Genomic DNA, 17,499 nt, shown 5'->3' with positions numbered 1-17,499 from the left:
GATTTTTCATGAATGTGCAAAAAATCTTCCTAATATCAATTTAGGAAAGTTAAAGTTCAATATTGAAAACACTTCTGGAAACACCAGATAGCCCTAATTCTAAAATTTTCATCCCACATGAACAACTTTCAGATGATAAAACAAACACATTCATACCAACTAACTTTCTTTAATGAGAGTTTCGTGGTGGCAAAAAACTGACATTTGCAACCCCGTGGTATCCAACTATGGGTTTGCTACTTATAACGTGAGTTCGCTGCCATGTTTTCAGGGCTGAATATGTCTGTTTGTGCGCAACGATCGCTTTCATGCTCTGTAAGCCACAGTTCTGAGAAAGTTTGGAAGTGAAGCCATAATTAATCTTCATAATTAGTCCCGTTCTTCCTGCTATGACTTGTGAAAAATTTCTTCCATTCAAATATTCAGTGCCTCTGGTGAACAAAGAGAGCATGTTGCTCAATCAAATCCACAAAGCAATCATAATTACTGCAGTTCAAAATCTGTTTTTTTTCTCTTTTAATGGTAAATCAGGATTGTTTTTTAGATCGCTCCAGAACTTAATTGAGTAAACCTACTATAGCAGGGGTGTCAAACTCAAATACACAGTGGGCCAAAATTCAAACAAGTTTTGCTGAAAAACTGAATATGGGACAAGAAAAGCTTAATACTAAACAATATATATATTAGCTGTATAATACCAGTAGGCCAGCTCTAATAATAATTTGGTATGGCTTCGCGGGCCAAATGTAATTAGGCTGTGGGCCAAATTTGGCCCGCGGGCCAGAGTTTGACACCTATATGTACTATAGGTATACTTTAAGTATTCGTATAAGAAAGATAAAGATATGTGTTTTTATTTACTGCCTGTACCAATAAATAAAATAGAGGAAATCTGACTGCAGCGCAGTCGTCTGCAGCTACTTCGTCACAATCACACACCTCCAGCATTTAGTTGTCCAAGCATATGATAGCACATACCTGGTGATTCGGTGGACAATTATCAAACAGAGCACAGTGGCTCCCTCTGTTGGATGTAAGGTGGAATAACATCCACAGAAACTTCAACAGAAACGATCTGCTGTCAATGGTGGACATTTCAGGCAGTAAATATAAATAGCATCATATGATTTCTATTTGAGTACAGACTGGCCTCTTTTGCAGTACACTAAAACCACACTTTTATTGTTTGTTATTCTTTTTTCTCTCTTTCTTTTCTTTTAAAACATTACCTATTTTAAGTATTAAAATCTGAGAGTATTAGATTAATTAGTGGGAGAACCTATAAGATTTTTGTTCCTGCATCATTTTGGTAATCTGAGGAAAAATACAATAATGTGGTGTCATCTCTTTGATCTTTAAGACAACGACTGTAAATCAAACCTGGAGTGCCGGAGGTGTCCTTCAGGGAAAACTTTTTTTTGGTTTCGTTGGTGGACAGGTTTTTGTAAAAACGTACTTTTGATTCAGTTATGATAATTTCATGGTGATGACCTTAGTATTACTTTTATTAATGTTGTGGTGAATGACGCCCTGTCTAATCATTTTTGTGTTTTCTTTGATGGGCTGATCACCTCAGTCACCAGAGCCAGACAGAAAACTATCAAAAAGAGGCATTTCAATGAACACGCTACTGTATTTATGGAGGCCATTGCTATGATATCCAATATAACAGCAGAGTCTGTGGATGACCGGCTCCATCATTTTAACACTAACCTCCTCGGGGTTTTCTCCACCATATTGCACCTGTGAGGGTTAAAATTGCTGCTGTTAAACAGAAAGTATCCACAGTGCTTCATTTGTTCCACATTTTGTCACGTTGCAGCCTGATTCAAGATGGATTGAATTCATTTTTACCTCAAAATTCTACACACAACCCTGTAGTGACTAAATGAAAAAAGTTTGCTTGAAATTCTTGTAAATGCATTAAAAAACAAAACAAAACTGTGTCTCAGTTTGCTATGTATGGGACTGCATGGTCACAGATCAGTCAGGGTACATGCTATATTATACAGAAATAAAGCATTGTTGTTGCCAGGACACTCAAACGCTAGTTCAGGTGTGTTCAGTTGATCTGTTTCCACTGATCATCTACTAGACTTTTCTAAAACTCCACCTGTGGTAAATCCAGTTGATTGAACATGATTTGGAAAGGCACACACCTGTTTATATAAGGTCCCATAGCTGACTGATCATGTCACAGTATAAACCAAGCCGTGAAGTCCAAGGAATTATATCAAGGCACAGATCTAGGGAAGGGTACAGAAAAGTTTCTACTGCACTGAAGGTCCCAGTGAACGCAGTGGCCTCCATCATCCATAAACTGAAGAAATTAGAACTCACCAGGACTCTTCCTGGAGCTGACAGCCCGACCAACCTGACTGCTACATATACAACATATCACGCCCGTATGGCAGAGTGGCCAGACAGAGTAGTCACTTCTCAGTAAAACTAGTTTTCCAAAAGGCACCTGAAGGACTCTCCTACCATGAGAAACAAAATTCTTTGGACTGATGAAACAAAGATTAGAGTCTTTGGTCTGAATGCCAAGTGTCATGCCTGGAGGAAACCAGGCACTGTTCATAACCTGCCCAATATCATCCCTGCAGTGAAGCATGGTGGTGACAACATCATGATGTGGGGATGTTTTCTGGCAGCAGGAACTGGGATTGAGGCAACTAGTCAGGATTGAGGCAACAATGAATGCAGCAACATAAAGAGGCATCCATGAAGATATCCTGCTCCAGATCTCTCTGGACCTCAGACTGAGGTGACGCTTCATCTTCCAGCAGGACACTAAGCCAAAATAACAAAGGAGCAGCTTCAGGCCCACTCTGTGAACATACTTGAGTGGTAGACATATCTGAAAACGGATGTGCACAGATGTTCCTCATCATTCGGGATGGAGCTCAAGAGATTCTGCAAAGAAGATTGTGAGAAACTGCCCAAAACTAGTGTGCCAAGCCTTTAGCATCATACTCAAAAAGACTCAATGCTCTGTGTGCTGCCCATAGACTGGGGACAATCTGAGCTCAAAGAACTCTTTCTGTTAAATGGAAGTTTAGTTTTTCCATCCCGCTGTTGTCAAATGTTAGCTCACAGGGACCGTTTTTTTGTTCTTATTTGTTTTCATTTTGCTTTATTTCTTTGTGTTTTATATTTTTTTTAATGCTATAGGATGTGTAGCCTACACAGCAATTAGTTTGAGATGTTGACTCGGCTTCCAGTTGCCCCACATCTCGATCCAATCGAGCATCTGTGGGATGAGCTGGACAAGCAAATCCGATCCATGCAGGCTCCACTTACAGGAACAGCAACTTATAGGAATTAAAGGATCTGCTGCTAAGATCTTTGTGCCAGACACCACAGGACACCTTCAGCTGTCTAGCAGAGTCCATGCCTTGATGGGTCAGAGCTGTTTTGGCAGCAATAGGGGGAACCAGCCAGGTGTTAGGCAGGTGGTCCTAATATTACGCCTGATCGGTGTATAAACATCTTTGCATGTTTTCCACAGACTGTTTGATTGTTGCTGGTTCCTGTACAAAAAGAACAGCTAATTGCTTCCTTGCATTGATTGACAGTGTTTACTGTAGAACATTAAGAAAGGCTATCATCTCCAAACAATCCATAAAGGAGTTGCTCATCAGTGTTGTACGTCTACTTAAAAAGAAAAGTATAAAAATTTGGTTTTTGACACTAGATGGCGCAGTTGTACCATAAATAGAGGCCATCATTAGCCCACATGGGTAGAGGGACAGCCCGATAAAAGAACCATTTTAGAATAAAGACACCATCACTAACTTTGGCTGACTTGCCACACTGGTGCTGGAGTTATTGTATTTGGAGGATGCAGGGAAAAAAGAACCTAAAGGACAAATCTCATAGATTCTTAATTTAAACTCCCCAAAACAAAACAGAATCGGATTTCTCATTAACAGGTTGTGTAATCTGTAATAAAAAAAAAGAAGAAGACAGATTTCTCTCTGCGCAAAAACCACCAGCTTATTTTTCAGAAAGGTCGTCAGTGTAAAAAGAATGAGTTACTGCCCTTTTCACATGGAATAAATAATTTTACATTCAGACACTCCAAGCAAATGTCATAATTGCACTGGCTAGGACAGATGACTGCCATCAAATTAGCGGTCACCTTGATCATCAGTGGGAGCAGAATATTTTATAATATTATATTATAGCGCTGCAGTCTGTCATGGTCATCTCTTGATAGCAGACCTAAAAGGCTAGACTAATGTCCAGCTTTGCTTGATTATGCATATTAATGACACCTCAAGAATTCATCACACACAAAAAAATCTTTCTTCAGTGGGCGAGGAGGGCAAATGGTAATAAATGGCTGAATTTATTCACTTTAGGAATAATTTCTTTAATCAGGGGAGGAAACTTTCATGAGACTGGTAGGCAGGCTGCTTGAGTTCTTAAATAATTTAAGAAAATCGATTTTTGTCTGTGTGCGTGTGTGTGTGTGTGTGTGTGTGTGTGTGATGGGCTATGATTACCTATCCACAAAAACACATCCTTTAGGAACTAATCAGCCCCTGAGCTTGAGAACACTCGTTTTATGATTAAGGCATAATAAAAACAATTGCTTTTCCAAGCTTAGTCTGGGGAAAAGGAACTGCAGGTGGCATGTGCAACAGTGCAGGTTTTCAACAACTGGGCTGCCTACTGGCCCAAGATTATACTCTCGGCAAGCTGCACTGGGCTTTTGTTGAAGTGCTAGAGATAACACAAAGAAAACTTCAAACAGGCTTCTTATTGTGTTCTATTCTTCTGGGCAAGCTGATTACAGTTAAGGATAAAAGTTGTTCCTATACAGTAAACTAATGCGGAGAATCAGAGAGCACTAATTAAGTCATGGGGGATCTGAGGCGGTCGGCTTGGATGTGTTCCCCAACACCCAGACCGTAGGGGTTTAGTAGGAACTTTACAGCCCAACAGCAGTCAGCATCAAAGGTGTTTATTGTCAGCTGAATGTCCGGTGGAGGCATGAACCGCTGGGTGTTCAAAGCCAGAGGGGCAAAAAAAAAAAGCACTAGCTACAGCTTCTTACCCTTGCTTGTCTTTACTCCTCTTTTTCGACTCTCCATCTCACCGCCCCAGTAGAGCTGAGAAAGTTGCACTAAATAACATTTTGTGTCCAAATGAGTACAGCCAGTGTCTATCTAACATGTAAATAGATATTAGCATAATGAAGCAAAAACCCCTTCATTTAACCTCAGATTTTTTTATTTCTAAAACTAAATAGCATTTAATTGGTTTTCAGGCAGGAGAAAAAGAACCTTTAGACTAATGTTTCTTTAAAAATCTGACAAATTATGAATTTATGAACTTGTCTTTCAGGTCAGTGTCAGCATGTTACATTCAGTTTTCAATTTTAATTTCAATAGAATGGATATTACTATGTTTAAGTGGACATGTTGCATTCTTCATGATCACAGCTCTGAATAGCTGAAGCATCATTGTTTGCTCTACGACCTCGGCAGACACTGAATAGATTCATTTTGTGCAAAATTGAGTGCGCGCATTTGTGTATGTGTGTGCAGTTTATCCGTGTGTCTGTGTGTGTGCGTGCATGTGTATTTACTCACCTCGTCTTTGAAATTGTATCTTCAGTGACTGTTTGTTTGCAAAGCCACTGATGAAGGTGACCAGACCTAGAACAGGAACACTGCCTTTAAAGTGTTGGGCTGTATTTGCTTTTCTTTTCAGTGCCAGTTTTGTAATTTGTCCTTGTGTTGGCCTGGCCTCTGTGTGTACTTACATGCATCATTCTTACATTTTTTCCCTTGTACACCTGCCTTCTGTTTCCTTCTATGCAGTTTTTCTATATTTTAACTGATTTGAAGGTCTGTGAAGGCATCACCTGCCTCCCCCAACATCAGTTTCTGTATGAATAAAAAAATAAATGATAAAATATTCTTGATAGGACTTAATGGCTGTAATTAATTAATGACAAATTTAGTTGTTTGGCATCCTAAAGAAAACTGTGAATAGCCGAGGAGGTTCTGGATCAAAGTCAACTACGAGGTTATTAACAATCTAAGCTAAATCTGGAGATGTGTTTTCTTTTGGTTTTTTTAGTGTAGTGATGTTTTTAGTTTTCCTTATGCCCAGTTGTTGCAGAATACACACACACACACACACACACACACACACACACACACACACACACACACACACACACACACACACACACATTTCCTCATTAATGGGAGGGCTTGTCCTGCTGGCTGTAGCTGCCTGCAAATTACAATTTAGTACTCCAAGAGTTAAGACTGTGTTCTTTCAGCCCATTGTGTGTTTGTGTGTGCGCACGCGTGCGTGTGTGTGTGTGTGTGTGTGTGTCGGGGGAGGGGTAGAGAGTGTCTGGTAGAAAACCTTTAATCCGGGTGCTGTCAGGCCCAAACCCGGCTTGACGTCCCATTGATGTGGAACAGAACAAAACACAGGGCCCCTTGCTAAGCTCTGACTGAACTCAAACACACACACACAGACACACACACTCTGGGCTCCTCTCTAAAGCCCCCAGCTTGGGCCCCCACTCTCTAACCGGGAAGGGCATTCCTCAGCCCTTGTACACGCGTGTGCATACACAAACTCACTCACACGCATGCGCAAATGCATGTGCCTGCACAGACACACAAACTGAGCGGAGTGAACACAATATTAACTCATTGAGTGCTGCAGTGTAATTTGCAGGTGGCAACAACTTTAGGGTTCCCCACTCTCATATAGAATATATGTCCATTCATTATCATCCAGAAACCTGAGTGTGTGTGTGGGTGTACTGAAGGGGATGACGATTTGAGAGTCTGGCAATCTATTTAAATTGGAGATAACTGTGTCCACTGCGCGCTCACACACACACACACACACACACACACACACACACACACACACAACATCAAATGTTTGTGAGAAGCTGGGTTACAGTTAACAGAAGCCAGATGCTCTGGTGTGTGTTGGCAGTAATGAAAGTATGTATCCGTGGTGACAACAAACAGTTATTATTGTCCTGCTGTTTGGACAGCTCCAAGCCCCCAGCATCTCTGTTTACTATTAGCTTTGAAAGAAAGAAAGAGAAAGAAGAAGATGGAGAACAGAGACAGTGAAAGTGAGAGGCAGATGTATGGCTGAGCGGATACAAAAAGTGACTTTTATTAGAATAAACGTGTTTTAGTTGATGCCGTGGAACTGTCGAGGACCTCAGAGTTTATCTGCCTGCTGTTCTCTGGGTGACCAGGAGGTGGGGATATGGACATCACGCAGTTGTGGAGCTGAGCGTCTTGCTCCAACTTTGACCCAGCGATAGCTTTAAGGTTGAAGCATTTCACTTCATCAGTTCAGTTTCAGTCTGTGCCCTGAAAACTGAGGAGGTCCCCTTGCACTTCTCTCTGCTGTGATGACTGAAGGAATCCACTTGCCTACAGAGGGTTCAAACATCCCCTTCTGTAATACTCAGCCACCCACACTTGCTCCCCCCTCCTTCTCCAGGACTAAACTTACCCTTGATTTCCGTTGTTAAATTACACAGAACTTTATTCCTCGGTGCTAGAATTCTGCTGCTTCCGTTTCGGAAAGTCAGAACTCCGTGTGAGCTGTTTGTTTGGGCCGGGCTTCAGTCCAGAGAGGCTCAAGCTGTCCCAAGCAAAATGTTTTTATTGACGGCTGAAAGCAGTTAGACCGACAGCACCGATTGGCTGTAATTGGTCGGCAAGTCAGTGGTGTGTTTGAAATACCCTATGTAAAGTGGCAGTCTTAAGAGAACGCGCACACACATGGCTGCCACCATTCCCCCCTCACCCCCATCCAGTTCCCTTAAGAGAAGCCAGATGGGCCACGGGGAAGCAATCACCTCTCTATTTGTCTTGGTGCTGATCAGGTTAGTGAAGTGTTTTCAGGCCTGGCCAGGAGTCCGCATACCTGCCTGTTGTCCCTGCTGCTCACTGCACCGCACTCCACGACTCTAGCCAGCTGCCTCGGTCAGATCTCTGAGGGACTGTTTAAACAGAAGTACACTAAGAGTGGGGACATGCACTATCAACTGGTAAAGGGGCAATAAAGGACAGAGAGGATGACTTTTGTTAGTTCTGGTGCATTTTTGATATATCAGGGCCAGCTGAAAAGCAGATTTTGAATTTGAGCGGTGCACAAAAGCAAAGCAGCTGACAGTTAATATATTAATATGAGGTCAGCATGGAAGCTGGTAGCTAACATCTTTCATCTGTTGATATGGACACCGCCATTTAGCACTGGGTCAGTGGATGGGAGGTGTTTAGGCAGCAATATGTGTGGAGAATATTCCACCCACTGAATACACAGATGGTTTGGTTTAAAGCAATGAAATGAGCACCAGACACAGAGCAGTGTCAGTGAATGAAAGCCTCAGTGATGCACATACACACACATACATGCGTATACATGAAGCGCTGACTGCTTGGGTTAATGGAGTGATGCAATCCAGAAGGAATTTACTCAAGGACTCGGGGAGTCAACCATAAGGTAGCCCCTGGACTGCCCTGTACACATTTGTTTTTTCACATTACAATGCATTGTCTTTGTCATATGTCTTAACAAGAATCAAGTCCAAAGACAAACAGCGGTATCAAAAAGACAAAAAGGCAAAGAATGGAAAAGACTGAGAAGCACAAGATGATCCAGCGAGTCGCCCCGCGTCTGGACAGAACCATCAGGGGGACTCCTGGGCAGAGAAACCTGATCTCGCTCAGACTTGCCCACCTCCTGATTGGCTGGCCCTCCCGTGAACCCTGACCCTTGACTTTGTCTGGGGCTTGTGACCTTGAGTGAAGTGCAGGCAGAGTGTTGAATCTCCTCCCAGACTCTCATCTGTCCTCTTTTTCCTCTCTCTTTCCTCTGGCTTTTCCTCTCTGCCCATTCGTTTCCAGTGAGAGAGAGTCGGTGGGGAGGAGATGGAGAGCAGAAATGTCAGCGAGACATTAAACAGAGTGCGTCTGTGTGTGCTCTCATAGTCCAACCTGTCTTATTTCCCTCTCCTCCACCCCAACCACCTTCCTCCTCCTTGCGTCTCCTCTAAATACGCTTCTCTAAAGAGCAATAAATTCATCCTCTTTTCTACAAATCTCCTCTTTGTCTTTTTTTTTTTTGCTCCATCAACACTCTCATCACTTTTTCTACTAATCCATTCTGCCTCCCTTTGCTATCGTATGGTTTATCATACCAAGTGGCAAGGCCAGTGCAGACAGTAATTCATAAAAAACTGTTTTATTTGAGTGACTTTTAGCAAAAAAGCTATCACAGATCAATAGAAATCATCTGTAAAGGTCCCATACTATTTGTGCAGTCTTAAATGCAATTCAGTCAATAATTAAGTGGAAAAGCTTTAATTAAACAAACAATGTCACAACAGCAAGTAACTGTCAGTAAATACAAAACAACTTTAAAGGTAAAGTGCTCTCTTTCTCACATGCTCTACTATAGACACACAATGTGTCCTAAATCCCATATTATGTACTATATGCTCAATATATGCACTAAATCCCAGCATCCGTTTGTGTAAATAAAGTATAGTATCTTCTCAAATACACTGCTTTTATAAACTTTTCTTACATTCAAACCTAAGAGTCACTGGTTAAAGCTGAGCTGCCTTTGTCAGTCTTTCATTTGCATCATTTTTTGCATTGCATTGTGGGATATTTATTCCAGCGGTTTGTGTTTGCATAATGGTACACACGGTATGTGTCGTTGTATTCATACTCAGATTTCAGATATAAAAAGCAGCCACATAAAGAAAAGAAAACTAGCTTACTGCAGAGTTTAGGACAAACTTTGGAAGCAGCAGGTGGAACCAACACCTGCTTGCAGTATTTCTCTGATCCACATAAAAGCGTTACAATGGCACATTATAGTTTCTGAATCAGACCAGTAATAACCTTCAATCCTGCTCTTACCAGGAGCCCCTAGCAAAGCTCAGCATCAACAGTTACTAATCTGTCGCAGGGCTAATACAGAGAGATGGCCATCCACTCGCATTCACATCTACGGCCAGTTTAGGATCACCACTTATAGTGTCCTAAAGATACTATACATGTCTTTAGGAGAAAGTATGCGGAGACACGGGGAGAAAATGCAAACTCCACACAGAATGGCCCCAGGCCCCCTGGATAAACCAGTTCATCGGTGAACTCATTTATTTATTTTAAATAAAATCAATACCTTTATTTAATAAAAGTCAGTCTACCTTTATATTTCTGCACCACATTAGTGCATTAATACTAACAGACTCTTTGTCTGTTTTTTTTATGGATTAATAAACATTTTGGTTTTGTACTCGAATGTACTCTCCTCTCCCACCTGTGGACACCCAGGCACGTATACCTACATGTCGTTTAGATGCACACAAAGGTCACTTTGTGCTGTCTCAGTGCAGAACATGGCAGCAGTGTGCAGCGGTGCACAGCTGAGGGGGTGTTTATTTTATTGGATGTTTATTTCGCTCTGTAAAACATGCCACTCAGGGACCTCGTGGAGCGATGTACTCAAACCCCTTTCTCTCTCTTTCTTCCCTCTCTCCTCCAGTGTAAACAGTGAGTATACTGGGAGTATTTCCTACACTAGGCTGTGTGGACATGTAATCCATCCAGTCAGACATTGTAAACAACATCTCTGCATGTTTATAAATGCTGCCCAACCACTCTAATGAATTTATGGTAATGTCTTGTTCTACTGCTCCTGCTGTATGCTTCTGCTTATGTGTGCGAGGTGTGAGTGTGCATGCATTACCACTCTTCTAGGGAGTGCTGCACACATTTTACTGGTTTCTGATGTTTCTGAAGGAGGTTTTATTTCCTGGTGCATACAGCCTGTTTAAAAGCTTAAAACCCGTGACAGCATCAAGCATTGAATGACTGTTATGAAGCAATGTGCCACAGTACGAAGTCCATTAGCAAACCAACTCTGTTTTATTCCATTTACTTCATTTCAGCTTACCGCAGCAAGATCTGATCGTTTAATAATGAAGCATATGATGATTTGACGATTTTTTAAACACATGGCGGAGACAGCTAATACCACTTGAAATGTGTGCACATTATTAAACTTGCTGTTTACTTGTTGGAGTCTTAGATCACTGCTTTTCCTTGTTTGTTAAAAAAAAAAACATTCATAATAAATGTTTCCAGTGATGGAAAGCACACCAAAGAGCAAACCAAGGTATGCTCATTAAAAAAGCAATTCTAACTGGACTGTGTCTTTCACAGAGTGATCCTGCCTGCTATGTTACTTTTTAAGTACAACTGTTACTTAAAAGTTCCAGTCCTCTTCCAGAACTTGGAAGCAGCATATTGGTTGGGTGGTATACCACAGCTGGGCTGTCCTGAATTAATTTTAAAAATCCTACAAGAATGACTCTGAGATTTTTAATTACTCAGTCGAAAAGAGTGCGCTGTGAGAGCACTGCGAGACATGTCTACCAAAGGCCCATTAAGAACTTTGGCAACAAAGTCAAACAATCAAAATAAAACTTTAAATGAAGCAGAAGCCATTTACTTTTTTACATCTCTCTCAAACTTTGCTAAAAAAAGTTTAGCATTTTTCCATTTGACCACACATTAGCTGCTCGTTGGCAATCATATGCTGATACAGATTGCAACCATATATTTATTAAGCCCCTCTGCTGAACAAATTAGTTTGCAGTCATCACAAATATGTCTTTTAGGCCTCTTAAATTCTCTTATTTAAGTATTTGTTACTCCTACTCTGTGTATCAGTTCGAAACCTTAGCAAAACTAAAGTCCCACAGCCAGTGTCATTTGCTAGGCTCTTAATAAACGCTACTGGTGCAAATAAAACCTGATTTGAAAAAGAAAAAGGGGTTGCACATTTTGTGTAGCTGTCGCCAATCAGTCCAGCATTTATGTGACAGTACAACAATGACGTGCATGTCAGAATTTTATTTAGGCTTGTTTCCATGTGATGACGTGTGAAAACTAAAGGGGACTAAAGGAGGCTGTGGCCTCTAAACTATGGAATGCACTGCAATTATAGTTAAAGTCTATGGATGCTACTGAAAATTATAAAGAGCAGAGTTGTGAAGCACTGTGTAATCCTTAACACAAAGATTCCTTATCACAAAACAAACTTCCCGAAACACTGTTCAATGCACAGTGTTTGGAAGTTAAAGTTAAACCCATGCCATCTAATTGGTGCAACCCACTGGTGAGTCCTCAACAGCTTGCTTTTGTTTTTTAGGATTTTGTGACTATAAAACTGTCGCCAGTACCACACCAGTAGTTTATCCCTTGCCCTGCTTACTCAGAGAGCAATACAAAATATAATCACCGTTACAGACTGAATATGTGATCATAATGGAGTTGGACAACACTCAGGCTTTCAAAGCTAATATGATATGCGACGGGCAGATGAATACGCCTAAACACGAAACGCTCGCCATTCCCTTGATCCTCTAAATAATAATAACAAAAACATGTGTTTTGTTTATTTGATTATTTTATGTGCGTATCAGCACATGTGTGACAACATGCATGAGAGCGTGGGCGTATTGTTCTGAGACTAAGCCATCATTGCTCCCCCATCATCGGGCCTGACAGGTGTTATTACATTGAAATGAGAGCAGTGATGTATGCATCTGTAATGTGGACCTGTCCTCTTCTGCTTGATGGAACCTGACGCTTCTCATTAACGTGACACATCTGAGAAAAGAACAAAGTAGCGACACTTCGCCTGAAGTGCGGCTCATAAGGCATTACGAAGCATCATAAGCACATCTCATAAAGACGCTGACGGGAAGGGGCACATCCCATTTTACGTTTCTTTCAAAGTGCTAACAAATCTGATGTCAGTTTCATTTAGTGCAGCTAAATGAAGTTTCTGTTGCACTTTTGGTGCGGGATGTTAAAATACTTGAGAGGAGAGTGCAGCAGGGAATAATTCTTTTTTTAAGGGTTCAACTTGTGAATGTCTTAAGCTAATTATATCTAGAATAACAGTCACGAACCACAGTGATGTGAATATTAAACTAACAAAGACATGTACAACTTGTGCTAATGTTAACAAAACAGCTCCTCTTGTCTTTCAGAGAAATATCTTGACTAAATACAACCTGATATGTGACAAACACATTGCTAAGTTGGTATTTGCCTCACTATTTACCAGCTTCTCCTCTCTGCACACCACCTTAAAAGAAAGCTTCATTCAATTCATGCCTTGCCTCATTTGATTACTGATTTGTAAAAACCACAGCACTCTCTTTTGTTACTTGTTGTTCATTAACAGTGCTTTCACACGGTGTTGTCCCATCCAGTTGAAAGACTGGTGTGCCACAGAGACTAGAGAATGAACCGTGTTTTGTTCTTAACATGCCGCAGCAGCAAACTTGACTGCCATGCTACTGTGGTCACGAACAATGAGAGGTGATAAAATAAAAGACAAAGATAAAGGTATTGTTTGGCACATAAAGAGAAGACAGAAAAGGGCAAAACAAAAGAAACAACAAACTTAGCGAAGCCTCTAGAAAGCGGTGCCAACCCATTCACTATTTGTTGTCACGGCTTTACTGTATCTACATATTGTATTTGCTTCTTTCCCACTCATCCATGTATGTTTTACTATCTTTTTTTTTTATTGCTTCCTGCATTTCTGGTTTCACTCCTCATAAATGAATGTTACACGCTTTAGGAAACTTTCAGATAACTCTTATGACTGGTTAATAATATCAGCAAGCAAATGTGTCACACAAAACATCCAGCAACTGCATCCAATTTACCAGTGAATTATGCAGTGTTCATAAACACAACCATGCACTTAATCCCCCCACTTATCTTTGAACATCTAAACACTCATGAGTGCTCTTTCAAAATCTGTTCAGCTCTGCCTAAACATCTCTCTCATTTTATTTCAGTCTTTAATTACCTTTATTTAATGCAAAACAGATATGATGCCATGTCTACAACACTTTAACCTAAGCAGTCCTAGTCAGACACTAAGTATTTTAAAAACCCAGTTTACATGTAGAAACAGTTTGCAGTGAGATGTAATTGTGCTGAGGCAATATTGAAGGTTGCTTGTCAGTAACACATATTATTTGCATGTTTTCACCTGACATGAATGAGATGAATGAAACATTTGCTGAACTGAGAGACCTAGTGTGACTGCTATACAGTTTGTGCAGGAGGGACCTGTCCTGCAAACCTCTTTTTTTTGCAGAGACAACACAGGGCCGTGCATAGTCTCTGCTCTCTTTCATGATACCATTTATCAAGTTGACCCTGACAGCTGAGTAAGCTGACAAAATCTCTCTTGTGCGTTTCTAGCAGTAATTCAGAAAGTTCAACATATTTAGCCAGCTCCTCATTCATCTACCGATCAATAGTTACATTGTCACTCTAGGTTTATATATAATTTTTTGCAGAAAGTTTATAAGATAACTGGAATTCAGTGCGGTCTTGGTGAGCTGAAATGTGTCTGCGTGGATGCCATGGAAGTAGATAAATAATTCCAACAAAAACATTCTGCCAGAAAATGTGTGGTTACTGTATGTAAACACAGTTCTATGATTATGAGTGTAGCTACTATCAAGCATAACTCTTTGTTTGGGTGGCTACCGGTCACCCCTCGCTATCCCTTCATTTGACAGCTGGAACTAATCAAGCGGATGTTTGCTTCTATGTAGTGAAGACAGGCTGAGGCTTGTAGAAAACATCAGGTTTAGTAAAGCTGCCCCTTAACCTTTTTGATATAAACTGTCATCACGTCATATTCTGCTAGACGTTTAGCAGAATTTCGTCATCCATTCATCGATTTCCATCCAACCATCCATTTCCTTCCGTTTATCCAATGGGGGCTTATGGGCTAGACTGGAACCTATTCAAGCTGCCATAGGCAAATTGTAAGGTACATACTGGACAGGTCACAGGGTTTTTTTTGGGTCTCTAAATAATCAAAATATTGAGGAAATGCAGCTGACAGCCAGTTCCTCATGGATGTTCCAGGCTTTGATTGCCTTGGTAACCTTCTAATGTATTTCCTACCAGGTGATATTTCAGTTAATGGTATTCTTCACTTCTGGTTGCTTCAGAGCTTGGGTCCTGCCGGGTTACATTACAAGCGGTTATTTCACCCGTGTCACTGGAAGTCGTCTTTGGTCACCACATGGTGACCAGTGTGTACGCCAGTGTTCTTCAAGTTACTTGAAAAAAGTAATTTGTTACTTACTACTAATTACTTCTCCAAAAAAGGTTATTCTGTTACATTACTGATGACTAATTTTCAAAAGTAATTAGTTACTTATTACTTAGTTACTTTTTAAAAACATGACATACAACCTGAATACTTAATAATCAGAGATGGGCAGTAACGCCTTACAAGTAAGGCATTACTGTAATCTGATTACTTTTTTCAAGTAACTAGTAAAGTAAGGGATTACTATTGCAAAAACGGTAATTAGATTACCGTTACTTTCCTGTAGGAACGCTGCGTTACTGCGTTACTAAAACCGTGATTTTTTTGCGAGAATGTCTCACGACAGTGACGTAAGCGAGTGACAACAGCTGTGTGCAGATCAACAATGGATCACATATCGATTGTGGGAGAGAGTATGAGCGTGCAGCGTTTAAAGCGTGGAAGTACTGACCTTTGAGTTTGATTCCATAAAAAGTGACAAAAACATTAGTGTCCATCGTGCGTGGACAGAAAACTTCTTTTTACAGCGAAAAAAACCCCTAAACAAGCACCGAGTGCGCAACGACGTAATGTGAAATTCACAGAGAAACTCGGGGATTCTTCAACTGACCGCGGCGCACCTGCACCAGGGTAAACCTCCGCCTACCATAGTCCTGCTTTACAGGTGAAAACAGAGCAAAAGGACCACTGAGTCTTTGATTTTATTTATTTTCTGCTGTGTTTTACTTGCATCTATTTGAAAGACTGAGTGTAAACACAAAAAATATTTTATTTTATGTGCTGGAATGTGTAGAAAATAGGTTTAAATGTTAAACTAATTTATTCAAGTCAGAGAATGGTGCATATAATTTTATTTTTGCTTGATGCATAAAGTTAAAAGATTAAAACTGATAAAACAAGTTAAAAAAGAGACTTTTCCATTTGATTACATTTTGTATGATGGATTATGCAGAAAAAGTAGAATTGGGCTGAAAGATCTATCGCTTTATCACCTCTTCAGGTTGTAAATCGTGTTTTTAAAAAGTAACTAAGTAACTAAGTAATTAATTACTTTTGAAAATAAGTAATCAGTAAAGTAACGGGATTACTGTTTTGGGAAAGTAATCAGTAATTAGTTACTGATTACTTTTTTCAAGTAACTGTATCCAACACTGTTAATAATGCAATAAACATTTCAGCCCAAGTCTTCTTTTCTGCACAATCCAACATATAAAATTGAATGACATGAAAATAAAAATTGTTTTATTAGTTTTAATCTTTTATTTTATGCACATTGCATTAAACAAAAATATGGAACAGTCTTTGACTTGAAGAAATTTAAACCAATTTCTGGTTCAAATTATTTTATATAAAATAAAATGGTTTTTTTGTGTTTACACTCATTCTTTCAAATAGATACAAGTAAAACACAGCAAAAATAAATGAAATCAAAGATTCAGCAGCACAGTCCTGTCGCTCTTAAATCTATAGCTGTAGAAATAAGTTTTCTTACAGTGTACAGCGGACGGTAATGTTTTTGTCACTTTTTACGGAATCAAACTTATTTAAGTACTTCCACACTTTTAACGCTACATGATCGTACTCTCTCCTGCACTTTATATTATCTATTGTTGATCTACACATGCCTTTTGCTGCCACGGATGTCAAATGCGCTTACGTCATTGTCATGAGACACTCTCACAAACAAAATCACGGTTTAGTAATGCAGTAAAGCAGCATGCTTATGGGAACGTAACAGTAATCTAATTACTTTTTTTGCAACAGTAATCCTTATATTACTTGTTACTTGAAAAAAGTAATTGGATTACAGTAACGCGCCCATCTCTAGTGTACGCAACTTTACTTTTTTCCTCATTATTCTGTCTTTAACCTCATAATTCTGAACTTTTGCTTGGAAAGCGATCAGGACTACAAAAACATGTTTTTGGTTTATGACTTTTTTCCCACAGAATTCTGAAAAACAATGTATGTATTTGTATTGGGGTTAGGGGTTACCAATACAAATACATTACTGATTTGAGTCACCGCGTGCTCTGTCGCAGTGACTCAAATCATTGCATAGCTTCTGTGAGTGGCCAATAGGATGTCTGTTATTATCAAATAATGGTTGCGCACCAAACAAACCGATCAAGCAGCACTTGGAGTAAAGTTTTTCTATTGTATTCAGGCCTTTAGCTTGGTAATTTGTCGTGAGTGTCAGCATGTTGCTGATTCCCTCGGAGATGGCTCGGATGAATAGCATGAAAGGACAACCCAAGTGTACAAGCGAATAAAGTATACACATTTTATTACCCTTCATCCCTTTAT

The sequence above is a fragment of the Mchenga conophoros genome, linkage group LG5, assembly GCF_057382185.1.
Source record: "Mchenga conophoros isolate Kocher_MC1m ecotype Shallow Benthic linkage group LG5, M_conophoros_male_GT1.1, whole genome shotgun sequence".
Taxonomy (NCBI): Eukaryota; Metazoa; Chordata; class Actinopteri; order Cichliformes; family Cichlidae; genus Mchenga; species Mchenga conophoros.
This window is presented reverse-complemented; position numbering follows the sequence as displayed.